This window comes from Ursus americanus, chromosome 26, assembly GCF_024610735.1.
Source record: "Ursus americanus isolate L20-20 chromosome 26, mUrsAme1.1.p, whole genome shotgun sequence".
NCBI lineage: Eukaryota > Metazoa > Chordata > Mammalia > Carnivora > Ursidae > Ursus > Ursus americanus.
The window spans coordinates 23,751,092-23,765,374 of record NC_142152.1 but is presented as its reverse complement, the minus strand read 5'-3'; the positions used below and the strand labels follow the sequence as shown (position 1 = coordinate 23,765,374).

General features: G+C 39.0%; 1 protein-coding gene across 2 annotated transcripts in view; it reads right to left on the bottom strand.

Moving 5' to 3' along the window:
• Positions 1-14,283, bottom strand: part of NRXN3 (neurexin 3) — a 1,516,445-nt gene that overhangs the window by 379,386 nt on the left and 1,122,776 nt on the right. The gene's annotated exons all lie outside the window — the stretch shown is intronic.

Below are 14,283 nucleotides of genomic sequence, written 5' to 3'. Positions count from 1 at the left end.
ACTCCCACTGAGGAACTGCTTCCCAGCTCACTCTCCAAGAAGTCTCCTGCACATATCTCCATCTCAAGAGTCTGTTTCCAGGAAACACTGCCCAAGGCAGCAGTGAAAAGTTCTGCCTCTTCTTGCTTTATGATTCATTTGCATATTGTTTCTCATGAAAAGATTACACTATTATACCTGCCTCACTGACATAAGTTTTTATTTGTTAGGTGGATTGTTCATTTTAAAATGCCTAACAGGGTCTCCGGCCACGGGACTTTTGCTTGCTTGACTCACTCTCGGAGGCCTGGTCATTATTCACCAGATGACAGGTGCTCATTAAGAGATGGAAAACATGGGGCCAGTTGTAAGGGGATTTACATTTTTATTAAACTTCTTTGACTTTACCTTGATTTTTTTTATAGAACTGATCTCATTTTTCCAAATTGTGCACCTGTGCTCATGGCTGCCACTGGGCTGAATCCCATTCTTTATTTTCTAATCTAGAGCTAAGTGGCGCACATGTGGATACTAGATAGCCAGTGCCAGAGATTTCACAGTATCTCAAATGCCACTTGTTTTGTTTCAGAAAATGTTATTGCTTCTAGGTATTGATGTCTACAAGTCTGGCCAGGAATGGAGTCGTGTTTGATCAGCACTACATGTTACAGGTGCGCCAACAGTGATACTTCACCTCCAGCATGCATACAGATTAATTAGAGAAGGTATAAAATGCAGATTCCTGGGTGCCATTCGTCAGTGATCCTACTTCATTCAGTAGGTCTGGGGTGAAGACAAGACATCTGAAATTTTCTCAAGCTCTCTAAGTGCTCCTGGTGACCTCTACCTCTGCATTCTAAAAAACTGGATTCTAGGTTCTTTGTTTTTTCTACAAAAGAATCATCTCGAATATGATCATTATACTTCCAGTTAGTTTGAAGGCTTCCAAATAAGCAGGGACTATGCTGCATTGAATAAAGTTTCAGCTAGATCCATGGTAGACCAGACATAATGAATAAAAAATAGTAAGCATCCAAATGGACCAGAGTCATCTGTATGAAATGTTGCCATTAAGGTCATCATACCGGTTATTCATATCCCTCCTTCAGTTCATGGTGTCATAATTCAACATATATTAGATACTGTAAAATTAGAAAATGGGCATTTCCCAGAGATCAGGTGTTTTTTTGTTGTTGTTGTTTTTGTTTTTGTTTTTTAATCTGGAGGACAATTAATAGAGATTTTGTGTCCCATTGTTACTTATGTCCGTATCGGCTTTTTAAATTGGTGTGATCTTGGTGTCATTACAAAGATGTATCCATACACTTTGGGGGAGAGTGACAGTAGATAGAGGGATGAAAGGAACTCAGTCTTTCACAGTAAATTCTCTAAAGAGCTACTTATGTTTTTACCTTCAAGTGTTGTGATCTGTGAGGATAGCTGTCCTTGTGGTTTGAGCCCAATTTCCAAACAACCAGGCTGCCCCAACAGTCTTCCTCTTTCCTTTTAGGATTTCCCAACTCTGTAATGGTCAATTCCATTACAGAAAGAACAAAAAGCTGAATTTTCCCTAGAAGGAAAACTGGATATTCTTCTAAATGTTTCAATTACAGAACACCTGGCATTCCAAAAAAATATCAGCATTTCTTCCCTTTGACTTTCTTTGCTTTGAATTATGAAGGACAATAGATCCAACCTCTTTCATTGACTGCACTATAAATTTGGAACATGGCACTACATTGTGGAGATTGCATTATTAGGTGCCAGGGGAAAACCAAAAGGTAACAAGAAATATATGACTCTAAATTAAAATAAAAAAGTGAATGGCTGAAGGAGAATTATTCAGGCATCTACGGAACAGATATTTTGACAGTCTTCTCAACTTCTGTGCACACATTTTCTTCTATACACTGTAGTTCAAAAACCCAGTCACCAGGATTGCATGTGTTTGCATCTCAGTAAAATGTGCCAAACACAAAGGACTCAGAAACTTACCGGACAAAGCAGACTGACATTCAAAACCATGACAGAAAGACCTCATGATCTTTAAATTCGTATTCTTGGGTCAAAGGCTCATAGTATAGAACTTTCAGTCTTATCGGGAAAAACCTGCCTCTGAGAATAAAAAAGCAAATCTTTCGACACACTTTACAATAGTAAAGATATTTACACAAACTATTAAATAATGTGTATGATTGGAAAGTGGGGTGGGATAGGAGAAATAATTCTCTATATTATTCTCCTTTCAGATTGAGAATCTTCTCAGGGTTAGTACTCTAACACAATTTATGAAACCTAATTAATAACAGAAGATGGGAACACACACAGACATACTTCTAGTCAATTGAAAAGAGAATGACAGCACTTTATATTCTGTAATAAAGGTGTAGGAGTATGGGAGCAGCACAGATAGAAAAATTGGTTTCTCCTGGAGTTGGCGTAGAGGGTTTTTGGGAGGTCTTCATAGAAGAGAAGGTATTTGAACCTCATGGATCAGTAGCAGTGTCTGGTCAAAGGCGAAATGGGAAATATAAGAAGGAAGAGGAGCAGGATGGGGAGGGAGAAGACGAAGGAAAATAAAATACTGAACAAAAGTCTGGAAATATAAAAATACAATGCAATTTCAGGGTACCATAGTGCAAAACGGTTAAGACACATTTTCAGAAATGGCAGGTGCTATTTGCAAAAATAGGAAAAGTTGATAGAAATTAGAAATTACACTAGGGGTTCCTGGGTGGCTCAGTCGGTTAAGCGTCCTATTCTTGATTTGGGTTCAGGTCATGATTTCAGGGTCCTGGGATTGAGCCCCATGTCAGGCTCTGCACTCAGTGGGGAGACTACTTGAGGGTTCTCTCCCTCTGCCCCTCCTCCCACTCATGTGACCACACATGCACTCTCTTTCTCTCTCAAATTAATAAATAAATATTTTTTTAAAAAAGAAATTATACTGAAGGGCCTCATGCCTAGGGGAATAATCAATCTTGTAATTACTGTGAACCACTGGTGGCTTATTTACTTGGGAATGATATCATCAGATCTTTCATCAGTGATAACATTGGCTTCATGCAAGGACAGATCAGAGTGGGTAGAAAAGAAGCAAGGAGATGATTAAGAAGCCACTGTCAGGTAAAGGTTGACATAGTCTTAGTTCAGAAATTAAGTGGAGGGATAAAAAAGGCATTTCAGATGAAGGGTCAACATAATCTAGTAATAGAGTAGAAGTCTATTAATAGAACCTAAGGCTGCATAGTTTTTTTCCTTTCTTTAGTATAAGTTTATACCAATTAAAACTTTCAGATCTTATTTTCCATCAAGTCGGTCAAACCAGACTTTCTACATCCAGTACTTGCAAAGTTGATTTATTTAACTCAAATATAGGATTTTACATTTATTGCTTTTAAAGCTTATTTGGATGGTTTTCATCTTTCTATCAAGGTTGTCGATATCAATTTTAGACTCAAGCTATCATCTATTGTTATTTGTAAATTCCCCATGTGAAAATTTTGATTAATTTTTATGTGACATTAGTTAAATGCAAATAATTATATTAACACAGAGATAATCTTTTAAAAGGCTTCATTTTGGGTCAACATAGAGCCAATAATCAACATTCTCTCTATACTACGCTTTAAATTTTTTATTGCAACAAACATCAACCATAGAATCATAAGAACTACGAAACATCATCTAGGTCAAGTCTCTCAGAAGAATAGATTTATAATTACCGATGCTTACACCAAAAAAAAAAAAAAAAAGGGCTACACAAATTTGCAAGTAAGGGCCGAAGGCCAGGACCAGGCATTCTCTTCACAGACTCACTACTCTTAGGTAGATATTTATCATCTAGTACCTCAGTTCCTTCGTTTGCAATATAGAAAGATTTTTGTTTTTAATGCACTCTTTGTTAGCTTATAGATTGTGAATAAAGAGTAAAGTCAACTTTTCTGCTATGTATTCAGCCCTGTTTCTAAGAAAGGGGGTGAGAGCCAGAGGGTCTGTAATAACTCTGAATCCCACAGTGAAGTCAGAGACTCCTGAGCTACCCAACACTTATGGGGGAGGAGTTATGGAGCAATTTGGTCATCTTTTGGAGAAGAGAATTAATGCTGGTAGATTAACACTATTCTCAAAATTAATAGCAGTAGAATCCTAAGGATTCCTGGAAAGATCAAGTATGGCTTCCATGTAAATTATCATGAATAAAAGAACAGCAGGGGACAGGTAAGCTAATTAATAATAAAAATGATCTCTTTATATAACCTTTCCTAGCACAATAATTTAAAAGACCCACAACACATTTCAAACATCATAGATTCTTCTAAATGGAGACAGTTATGTGGTACCTAGAGAACTTTCCCTTCACAATGAGTGGAGATTTCCCTATCCAACTAACAGAACCAATAGTGCTACTGAGTTTTCTACACTAAGAAAATACAAGCAATGGGGATATATTTTTGGAAGCAACCAGAACAAATGAGGAAAGAAAGGGAAATCCAAGAAGATTTTTGACCTTTATGATTCATTAACTTCTCCCTTGTTTGCTACAGCTGCAGCCCAACCTTTCACCTTGAGTCTAGGCTGGTCACATGGGAAACCCAAAAGCAACAACCCAGTGTGCAACTGCAGTTGATACAAATGAACCTGCTAATTTTTCAGGCAAGTGAATCTCTCCTGAAGGAGTGGGAAGTCAACCCCGACACAAAGAAAGTATCACCTCTACCACCCAACATATCTCAGGAGCTTCAACACAGGCTCCCGAACAGTGAAATTGTCACCAGCAGGATACACCCTGTCTTCACCATGTATGGAGGCTTTATAAATGCAGTCTTAAATGTCAACACAGATATAGAAATGTGGGATTTTTCTTCCTCTGTACTATTTATACTGCTGAGGTCAATTTCACAGAAAACCAGATTAGGGCTTATTTTTTAGGTATTAGGTGAAGAATTTTGAAAATAAATTTTTGGTGCATACTGATGGATCTTTTAAATCCAGTTAAATAGTGGAAGTTATACAACAACAACAACAAGGTCTACATCCAGAGTGGGAAAAATTTAATACTGAAGTAATGACTCTTATTTCTGACAAGATAATAGCGATGTTATTAGAACCCATAGACGAGCTAAATGCATGATAGCCTTAATTCTAATATCAAGATTTTTAAATATATCTTTATCTCTCCAAGGACATTGGACACAAGATGATTTTTCTTATGGGGCACTGAACCTTTGGATGAAGAAGTAATTGTCCTTCTAAAGAAAAACACTCAATTCTTGCACTATAAATAGGGTAAGCGTTTTCTGGTTATTTCTTTAAGAGGGGATGATGGATTTGCACTCATCAATATGTACGTCAATGACTGGAAGCCCTAGTGAAGAGGTCCATGCATCTGCAAACAGCTTAGGGTGTTAGTTTGTGACCCTTATAACTTGCCCATCATAGCGATAACCTTATGCCTAGGAATTTCTGGGGTAATACCTATTAAAATATTCAGTTTAGTAATAATAGTTAATATTTATGAAATTCCATTATGTGCTGGGCACCATGCTGGGTGGTTTCTATTTTATCTTTATGTGGTTCTTATTAGGAACTCTTGTTACTCACATTTTATAGATGAGGAAATTAATCCTTAAACAGGTTACCTAATTTGGCCAAAATCATCAAGCAAAGGATTCAAACCCAGAAAATCTCACTCTTGAGGCAGCACTCGAATCACGATTCCATACTGTTGCTTGGTCAGATATTACGAAACAGACAAAGGATCCCTACTGTTAATTAGGAAAAAGGAGGTCCCCTTATGTATAGAGGGATCAAGCCCATTTCCCTGGACTATACCTTCCCCAAATCAAATTCTTAAGAAAACAGCATCTGGCATCTTAGATATACCAAAAGAGCTCATTTCTATTTGCCTAATTTTGAAGGGGAAAAAAAAAATCAAATTCTGTGATTTCGTGTCACCTCTACCTAGGCTGCATCAGGGATTAAAGATGCTCACCAGAGGGGAATATAACAGGTGGGGGCCCCGCAATGCGCAGTCTAATTTAATTTAATATCAGGAACGTCTTCCTAGAGATCACTCAAACCCACTTTTCTCATAAGACCTTGTGTAATAGTCTAACCATCTATAAAAAGTAAAATTAATTGACAACAGAGAACGTCCTGCATTCAAAGCACTCTCTTCAAGAACACATCTGCCCACTCCCATGCCCCCAGCCTGGCTAATCCCCACTGTATTTCTTTTAACACAGGATTTTATAATCTGTTTCAAACTCAGAACTAAGAAGATTTGCAGGTATTGAATTCACATCTTGTAAGGTAAGGGAACACATCTTGTGATTCTAATCCTGTCTTACTTACTTCTCATTTCTCATATTTCGCACCACTTAGAGAAAAGGGCACATTTCTGGGGTGCCTGGGTGGCACAGTCGTTAAGCGTCTGCCTTCGGCTCAGGGCGTGATCCCAGTGCTCTGGGATCGAGCCCCACGTCAGGCTCCTCCGCTGGGAGCCTGCTTCTTCCTCTCCCACTCCCCCTGCTTGTGTTCCCTCTCTCGCTGGCTGTCTCTCTCTGTCAAATACATAAATAAAATCTTTTAAAAAAAATTTTAAAAAAAGGGCACATTTCTAACCCTTGTGCCCAAGTTGATTTTGTGTGTATATTTAAAATAAACACCTGAGATACCCAAATAGATTTTAGAAGTCATGTTCCTCAAAACACTTGACAACTTTACGTTTTCTGTTGGGCTCCTGGAAGAATGGAATCAAATATTCAAAAAAATGGGCTGATTATTTGAAATCACACTATAATCAGGATTAAATGCAGAAGTGAAGGAGACAGGGGAGACAAGGATATATCCCACTACCGGATCAAAGCAATGCCCCCAATCAGATTCAGGTATTCCCAGTCTTAGGGTACATCTATCATAATGAATAAGGAAAGGGTAAAGGTCTAGGCAGGGAGAGATAGGGGGCCCCTGGCTGGGCTCTGAAACTATTCCTGGCAGGCAGAAGGGCTAAGACAGAGTAAACAAGAGATAAGAAAATAAACCAGACCACCTGGCCCTGGATGTTTCAGAGTACCTTTCTTTGGTGGCTACATTGTAATTACAGAAAATGACCAGATCTCAAAGAAGTAAGTCATTAAGGGTGTTATCAGTTGTTCTTGTCCAGTCAGCACAAGAATCTCAAGGCCACAAGCTGCCTGGGCAGGTTTGCAAGAAAAGACCAGCCCTAAAAATCCTCAGTGGCAACACTGTCAGGACCCCTCTCACTCTTGAGAGCTTTTTCTGTATCCTTGCTTAATAAAAGTCTATCGCTTTACTCACTCTCCTTCATCCATGAGATTCATTCTTCAACTCTGTGAGACAAGAACCTCGCTCTCTGGTTTCAATACTTCTCAAGTTGTTAAGACACCCACTCCACCAACACACACACACACATACACACACACACACACACATACACTCACACACACACACATACACACATACACTCACACACACATACATACACACACACACACTCACACACACACACATACACACACACACACACACACACTCTCACACACACACAGAGTCATGAGATCTTTGAGTACAGAGCCTTATCTCACTTTCCATCTCGCCCTGGCACCAAGCGCAGTGGCCGGCCCTCAAAGGAGTTAGCAAGCCTTTGAATAGAAACTGGCCGCATGGACACTGCAACTGTTTCTTTTCTTCCATTGCTGTTGTTGTTGTTGTTGTTTTAAATCACCAGTGATACACATGTATGTAATAATAACAGGTTTTGTTTGTTCGTTTTCCTGCTGAGGAGACTGAGACAGAATGGGTAAAGTAAAACTTAAAATGGAAATTGCTAAAGTTGACCTCATAAAAGGGCAAACCTCCTGAGGAAAGTTGAACAACAACAACAAAAAAACACCCAGTGAATTATTCTGATATTTCCATTTGAAACAGTGCATGGGGTGGCTGGCTTGTGCTTTCATCTAGCATCCTGGAGGCCCTGACAGACTTTCACGGTTGCTGAGACTGTTTACGGCTCTTCAGGTTGCTTCGGTAGGAGCTGTGTGCATCTCCCTCCAGCCAGCTGAAACACGTCTGTCCAAAAGCAGGTCACTGGATTGCCAGTGGATATCCGCTTCTATCTGACAGGACTAATTCTAGCCATTTCTGTCAAATCTCGTATGCAAGGGGGGGGGGGGGAACCAAGATCAGATGATAGAAAACTTCCAACTCCAAAATGCACAATAACTCAAATATCCAGTGTCACCTTTAAACATTTTTGGGGAAATCCAAAGAACAAACAAAAATAGAGGTAGGCCAAAGAATAAAATACCCAGGGAAGAATTCTTACTATCAGCTGACAACTGTAAAAAACAACATTAATATAGAGTAAGGATTCTTTATAGCACTTCTCAGGGTAGGGAAGTTATTCCAATATCTTTCTGTCTCACATTCGTTGCCTCCAGCAACTCCCAAACCAGCCGACTACCCACCCCAACAGCCATTCTCCTGTCCTCAATCCCTACACACTAGTCACTCAGATTCCTCTGAAAATTTACTAACAATGACATTTGAAAAACACAAAGCCATTTCCATTCAATTAAATAAACACACCATGTTAACCTTCAGTAAAAGAAGTGGCCGTTCATTTTTATAGGCGGCTGTAAACAGTCTTTGAGCTTCACAAAGCCAAGATCAATAGAGCGCTGGCAAACAATAATAATCTCATGCACACTCTATCGACAGCTGCTCAGAAAATATAGTTTGATTCTGATGGGCTTGATGATTGGGCCTTTGGCCAGACTTTTGCCTTCCTCTGAGCGAATGTCAAAATGTCAAGAAAAGGCCTCTGTGGGAGTGAATTCCACTGCAATCTCCTGAGAAACCAAATCAGCCAAGTTCTGACATCCGGCGATGCAGACCGGTGCAGGGGAAGCCAAATCTTGAGCGAGGGGGCTGCTGGAGTTGGCGATGGTGGTGCCATGTGGCTGTGGAGGTGGCACAGGGGGGTGTCTTCACTACTGTCCCCTATGTCTACTGTCATCACTGAAGTGGAAGGAAAGCAGGGACAAATACATTACAGATTCCATCTCTTTCTGGTTATTTCTGCCTCTTCTGCCAGGCAGAGGTTAGTACTAAGAGTGGAAAGCCCTGGTATTCAATGCGGATCACCCCTCGATGCCTACTCTTGATCTAATCTTCCTATGTGAGTCTACTCTTTTCTCTCCCTCTCTCCTTCTCCCCCACCCCCTCATTCCCTCCTTTCTGCCTCATCTTTTCACTCCTCCTCTACAGAGCAGACACATTACTATGAAGACACAAGTAGCCCGGGGAGGATGAAAGAGATATAGGCTTGGAATGGAGCCCTGGTGTCTAGTATAAGCTTTGCCTCCAACTTGTTGTTAGAAAAAATTCTAGACAAATTATTTTTCTATCTTAGACCCTTGATATTCTGATCTGTAAAATGGACTGAGTTGTGTGATCCATATGGTCTCAACATCTTCCTGTTTTAAAATTAAACTGGAGTGTTAGCATAGAAGACCCGGATTCATGTCATAGCTCATCTGTTTACTACCTGGGTGGCTTTCTATTTATTTTTCTCATCCCTGGTTTCCTCATTTTTAAAACTGGGCGACACGATCTCTAGTTCATAGGATTATTAAGGCAATTAAAGGAGGTAATGTCAAAGCACTAAAGCTCTTTAGAAAGAAGAGCTGACTCTTATAGGGAATCTAAGACTGATGGAAAAATATACGTGGGTGAAGTTATCAACAGGCACGTCCTGAGCAGTCTTCGCAAGCCCCAACCCAGGAACTACAGGTTTTCCAAGAATCCAACCCGTGTTTCTTAAATAAAATTTTGTCACTTTTATGAAATAAAATAGTACAAAGTGGATCTATTGAATGTTTATCACATACCAGCACTGAGCTAGCACTCAGTATTAACTTAAGCTGTTTGAATGTTCTCAACTATTCCAAGTATTAATGGTTCTACTTTACTGAAATCAGAGAGGTCAAAAAAAGTTCCAAAGGGCCAGCAACTTAGACTTGAAATCAAGTCAGTGTAACTTAAATGCCTGTGAGCTTAACCCCCAAGTTATGCCACCTCCATGATTTATAAAGTCTCATGCAAGACTTCTGATGGTTCAAAAAACATCTTGTATTTTCCCATGAAAGCTATATCCTTATAAATAAACAACAGTTAGTCACTTGCTGCCAATCAGTCATTCAGCTCTTGAAGCTTAATTATTCACATGATTATGCTCATCAAGGAAAAAATGGAAAAAGAAAAAGAATCTAAAGCCAGGCACTCGGCTTCTGTCAATTGCCTATACTTCTCTCTTTCCAAAAACAAACTGTCACCTGTGTAATCCAAAAACATTGGGGGTGGAGGGGCTTGTATTTTGATATGCCCATTTGCAGAGAAAGATATTGCTGGAATAATATAAGCCCTGAACAGAGTGGTGTTACCTCAAATAAAAGCCTCTGAGAATGTGGTAACAACGTAGCAATTAAGATCTTGGCTCAGAAATTAGAGAAACCTGGGTTCGATTTCCAATTTTCCTTTTAATGGTGTTGGATCTTTTCCAAGTTATATAAAATTTTCTGAGGGATAAAATAATAGAATATAAGTCAGACAGTTAATATGAGTCTTAAACTATTTAATACATGGGAAGCATTAAGCATGTCTGACACACAGTAGATGCTTACCTAGTAAATGTTACCTGTTATTGTCTTTACAAATTCTTTTACTTCCTTTTCTTCTTTCTCTAATTCTTATAGCCTATTCCTATACAGATTAGGAAGAGTCTTAAAGCTGTATCCACCTACACATAGCTTTTCAGCCACGACATTGAGGAATTAATGTTTATTTTAATAAGTATTCATTTTGAGTATAAGTTAATTTGCCTTAATTAGTGATCTTCCATAAACCTGTATGACAGACTCTGTATGTGTGCGCATGTGCACATGTGTTTTAAATAAGGGCACGTTTTAAATATGATTCCATTGTCTGAAAAGAAATGCATATGTATATTAACACCCTGTTAATTACAATCGATTTTCTTAAACAATCACTTTGATTTTAACGAGTTCATCTTCCATGCATGGAGATCTTATATCAACTTCAAAAGGAGTCCAATTGTGACTCAGTATCAGTGAGCAAATTGCAAATTGCTACCTACACCCTTCTCATCAGAAGCCAAGCAAGGAAGAGGTTGTTTGGATAAAGTTTTAGTTAGCTTCATTCCAACTTCATCTTTACGTATGCTGACAGAAAATATTTCAGAGCTGGCAGAAAGGCAATTTGTTTGTGTCTCCTCGGAGCAAATGATCTATCTATCTCTAGTATTGGTCTGTCCATACACCATGTTTACCACGCACTAGCCACCTCCCATGAATGCAATTCATTGTGAGACAGATCTACCAGGAAAGCGGTTATGCTCAATTGGCATGACTTCACAGCAATGAAAACAACAGACACTCCTGCTCGGCTAGTCACTCTCAGGAAGGAAAAGTGAATGGAATCTTCTAACACAACCCATATAAAGATCGGAAGCCCATCTAAGATTCACAACCAGTAACTTAACCTGGGGCTGACCCTAGACATCGCTAGTCTTCTGGTCATTTGAAATTTTCTTTTTTAGAGGATACAATCTCATTATGAAATTGTTAATTAGTCCCAGGTATCATGATGTCAGATAAGCAATCCTCACAGTTATTCCCAATAGATTGGGATAAGGATGGAGATCAGAAGGGAAAGTGAAAAAGATATATATAATCAGAGAAGAGCCAGATGTCAAAAATGGAAAATGAAAGACAAATTATATGTCGATGGCAAAAGGTGAATTCCTTACACACATTAATCCCATCCATGAGGGCTCTACCCTCATGACCTAATCACGTCTCAAAGGTCCCACCTCCTAATGCCAACACCTTGGGGTTTAAGTTTCAACATATGAGTTTTGGGGGGATATAAACATTGAAACCATAATAAACTTAACACTCGATCTATAAAGTCATCCCTCTGGCTTTCTTACTCAGATCTGGATAACTTTTTCATTTTTTTCAAGTTTGATCTTTAGAACCAAAATCGATTCTGATACTTCACTAATTTATACCTACCACCAACCAGCTTATTTCGTTCTATTGGACTGATAGGAGTGGGAAGTCTCCCTCCACCCCCTTTAAATTAGCTTTAGTCTTGTAATTGCTAAAGGAAGATTCTTGAAGAAGGCAGATGACTAAAACAAGTCAGGGTAGTGAACATTAAAATGCCATTTACTAATTAACTCAACGGCAGCAGATGGGAGGCTTTGTGAAAACACCATGAAACCTGTGGCCTTACTGTATTTGTAACTTGGAAATAGTAACAGTAAGACCAACATAGAGAGGGATGTGAGGTCTACATGGTAAAGTCTGATGACAAAAGAAGTAGTGCCCAGGACACTTAATACCACCGCAGGTCTGTTCTAGAAATTTTACTGACTACAATGGCTATTTCCCCACTCACGTAAGCCATCTAAACATACACAGACCGTAAACTGTATGCATAGCAAGAGACCAAGAGAGACCATTTTTTTCTCTTTAATGCTCTGAAAGATTGAGAGAAATTAAAGGTGAGGGGAGGCAATTAAGCCTTATATTCTATACTGCACCTGCTTCCCCCTCATAACATTAAAGTACCCTAAGCACAAAAGAGCCTCAATGGGTTTGTTAGGCAATTTTAAAATCTAATATTAAAAGCTAGGAGATGTCTCCTAATATTGAGCCATGCCTACATTTTATAGCCAACAGAAATAGAACTAGAACCTAGAGGCTTTTGTTTACTTCAGCTCCTTGTAGCGTAGGAATCACTGGTGCGCCATTTTCCCAGAATCAATTTGGGTCCTGCATACACTGCCAGGGCATTTTGCCATCTGGCATCTACATGATGAAATAAGCATAATTATAAAATAAAACAAATATGAGACATTAGAGCCTAAAGGAAACAGAGAGAGTTTAGTCAAACCTTCTCACTTATAGATGTGAAAACTGAGATCCAAAGAGAAAAGTTGGTCATAAATTACAGCAGTAGCAAAACTCCAAATGTCTAGACCAGAGCTTTTCCCACTGCAGTATATTAAAATAGTTTAATGCAACAAGACCTACATCTGTCTTACTGGATAGTAAGCTGGCCTGAGATGAACTGGGTGCATACTTTTAGCACCCAAACTGAAGGTGAAATTACCCAGTTCCTATACAATCTATGAAGAATATCATGTGTGCCTCCTTTCCAAAACTGGATATAATTTATTATTTCCTTAAAGACTTGAAAAAATATCACTGCATACCGAACTTCAGAAAAAAACTAAAGGCTACCAGAATTTAAATGTGTGGGGACTGCAACAATTGTTTAGTCCTTATTTTCTTTTACACGGCTATTTTTTTAATCTTAGCACACAGTAGGTGCTTAGTTAATATTTATTCAATAAATTAGTATCTCCGGGGTGCCTGGGTGGCACAGCGGTTAAGCGTCTGCCTTCGGCTCAGGGTGTGATCCCGGCGTTATGGGATCGAGCCCCACATCAGGCTCCTCCGCTATGAGCCTGCTTCTTCCTCTCCCACTCCCCCTGCTTATGTTCCCTCCCTCTCTGGCTGTCTCTATCTCTGTCGAATAAATAAATAAAATCTTTAAAAATAAATAAATAAATAAATAAATAAATAAATAAATAAATAAATAAATTAGTATCTCCTTTCTCTCCCAAAGAGGTTTATAGTCTCTTTTGGGGGCTGTTAGTTCTACTACCAATCCCTTATTTAAATGTAAGTCCTTCTATCTTGCCTGGAACAAGACAATGAGATGTCCATTCATTCATTACTGGGAATAAAGCAGAAGAAGATAAGCTCCCGGTGAACCCCTTGAGCTTTTTACGTTGAGAAAAAGCCATGACAATTTGTGTCTACATTTTGTATCATCTTTTGCCATTGTGTGTGTGTGTGTGTTTTCTTGCCCCCCCCTTTTTTTTTTTGGTCTTATAAAATTAGACATTTAATGGAAAGGACTGTAGAGATCACCCAGTCAAATCCCAACCTCAGTGCAGGAATTCCCTTTAACCTCAGCCTTTCCCTGTGTAGTTGAGAGGTACTTCCTATAGTGGTGAAGAGAATGGATCCAAGAGCCAGGAAGTCTGGACTCTAATTCCACCTCTGCCATTTCTAAATTTTGCATTATTGAAAATTCACTGAATCTCTGTGCTTCAGTTTCCTCCACTGTAAAATGGGAATGATAATAATTGTATCTGCTTCCACTGGATATTATAAGGCT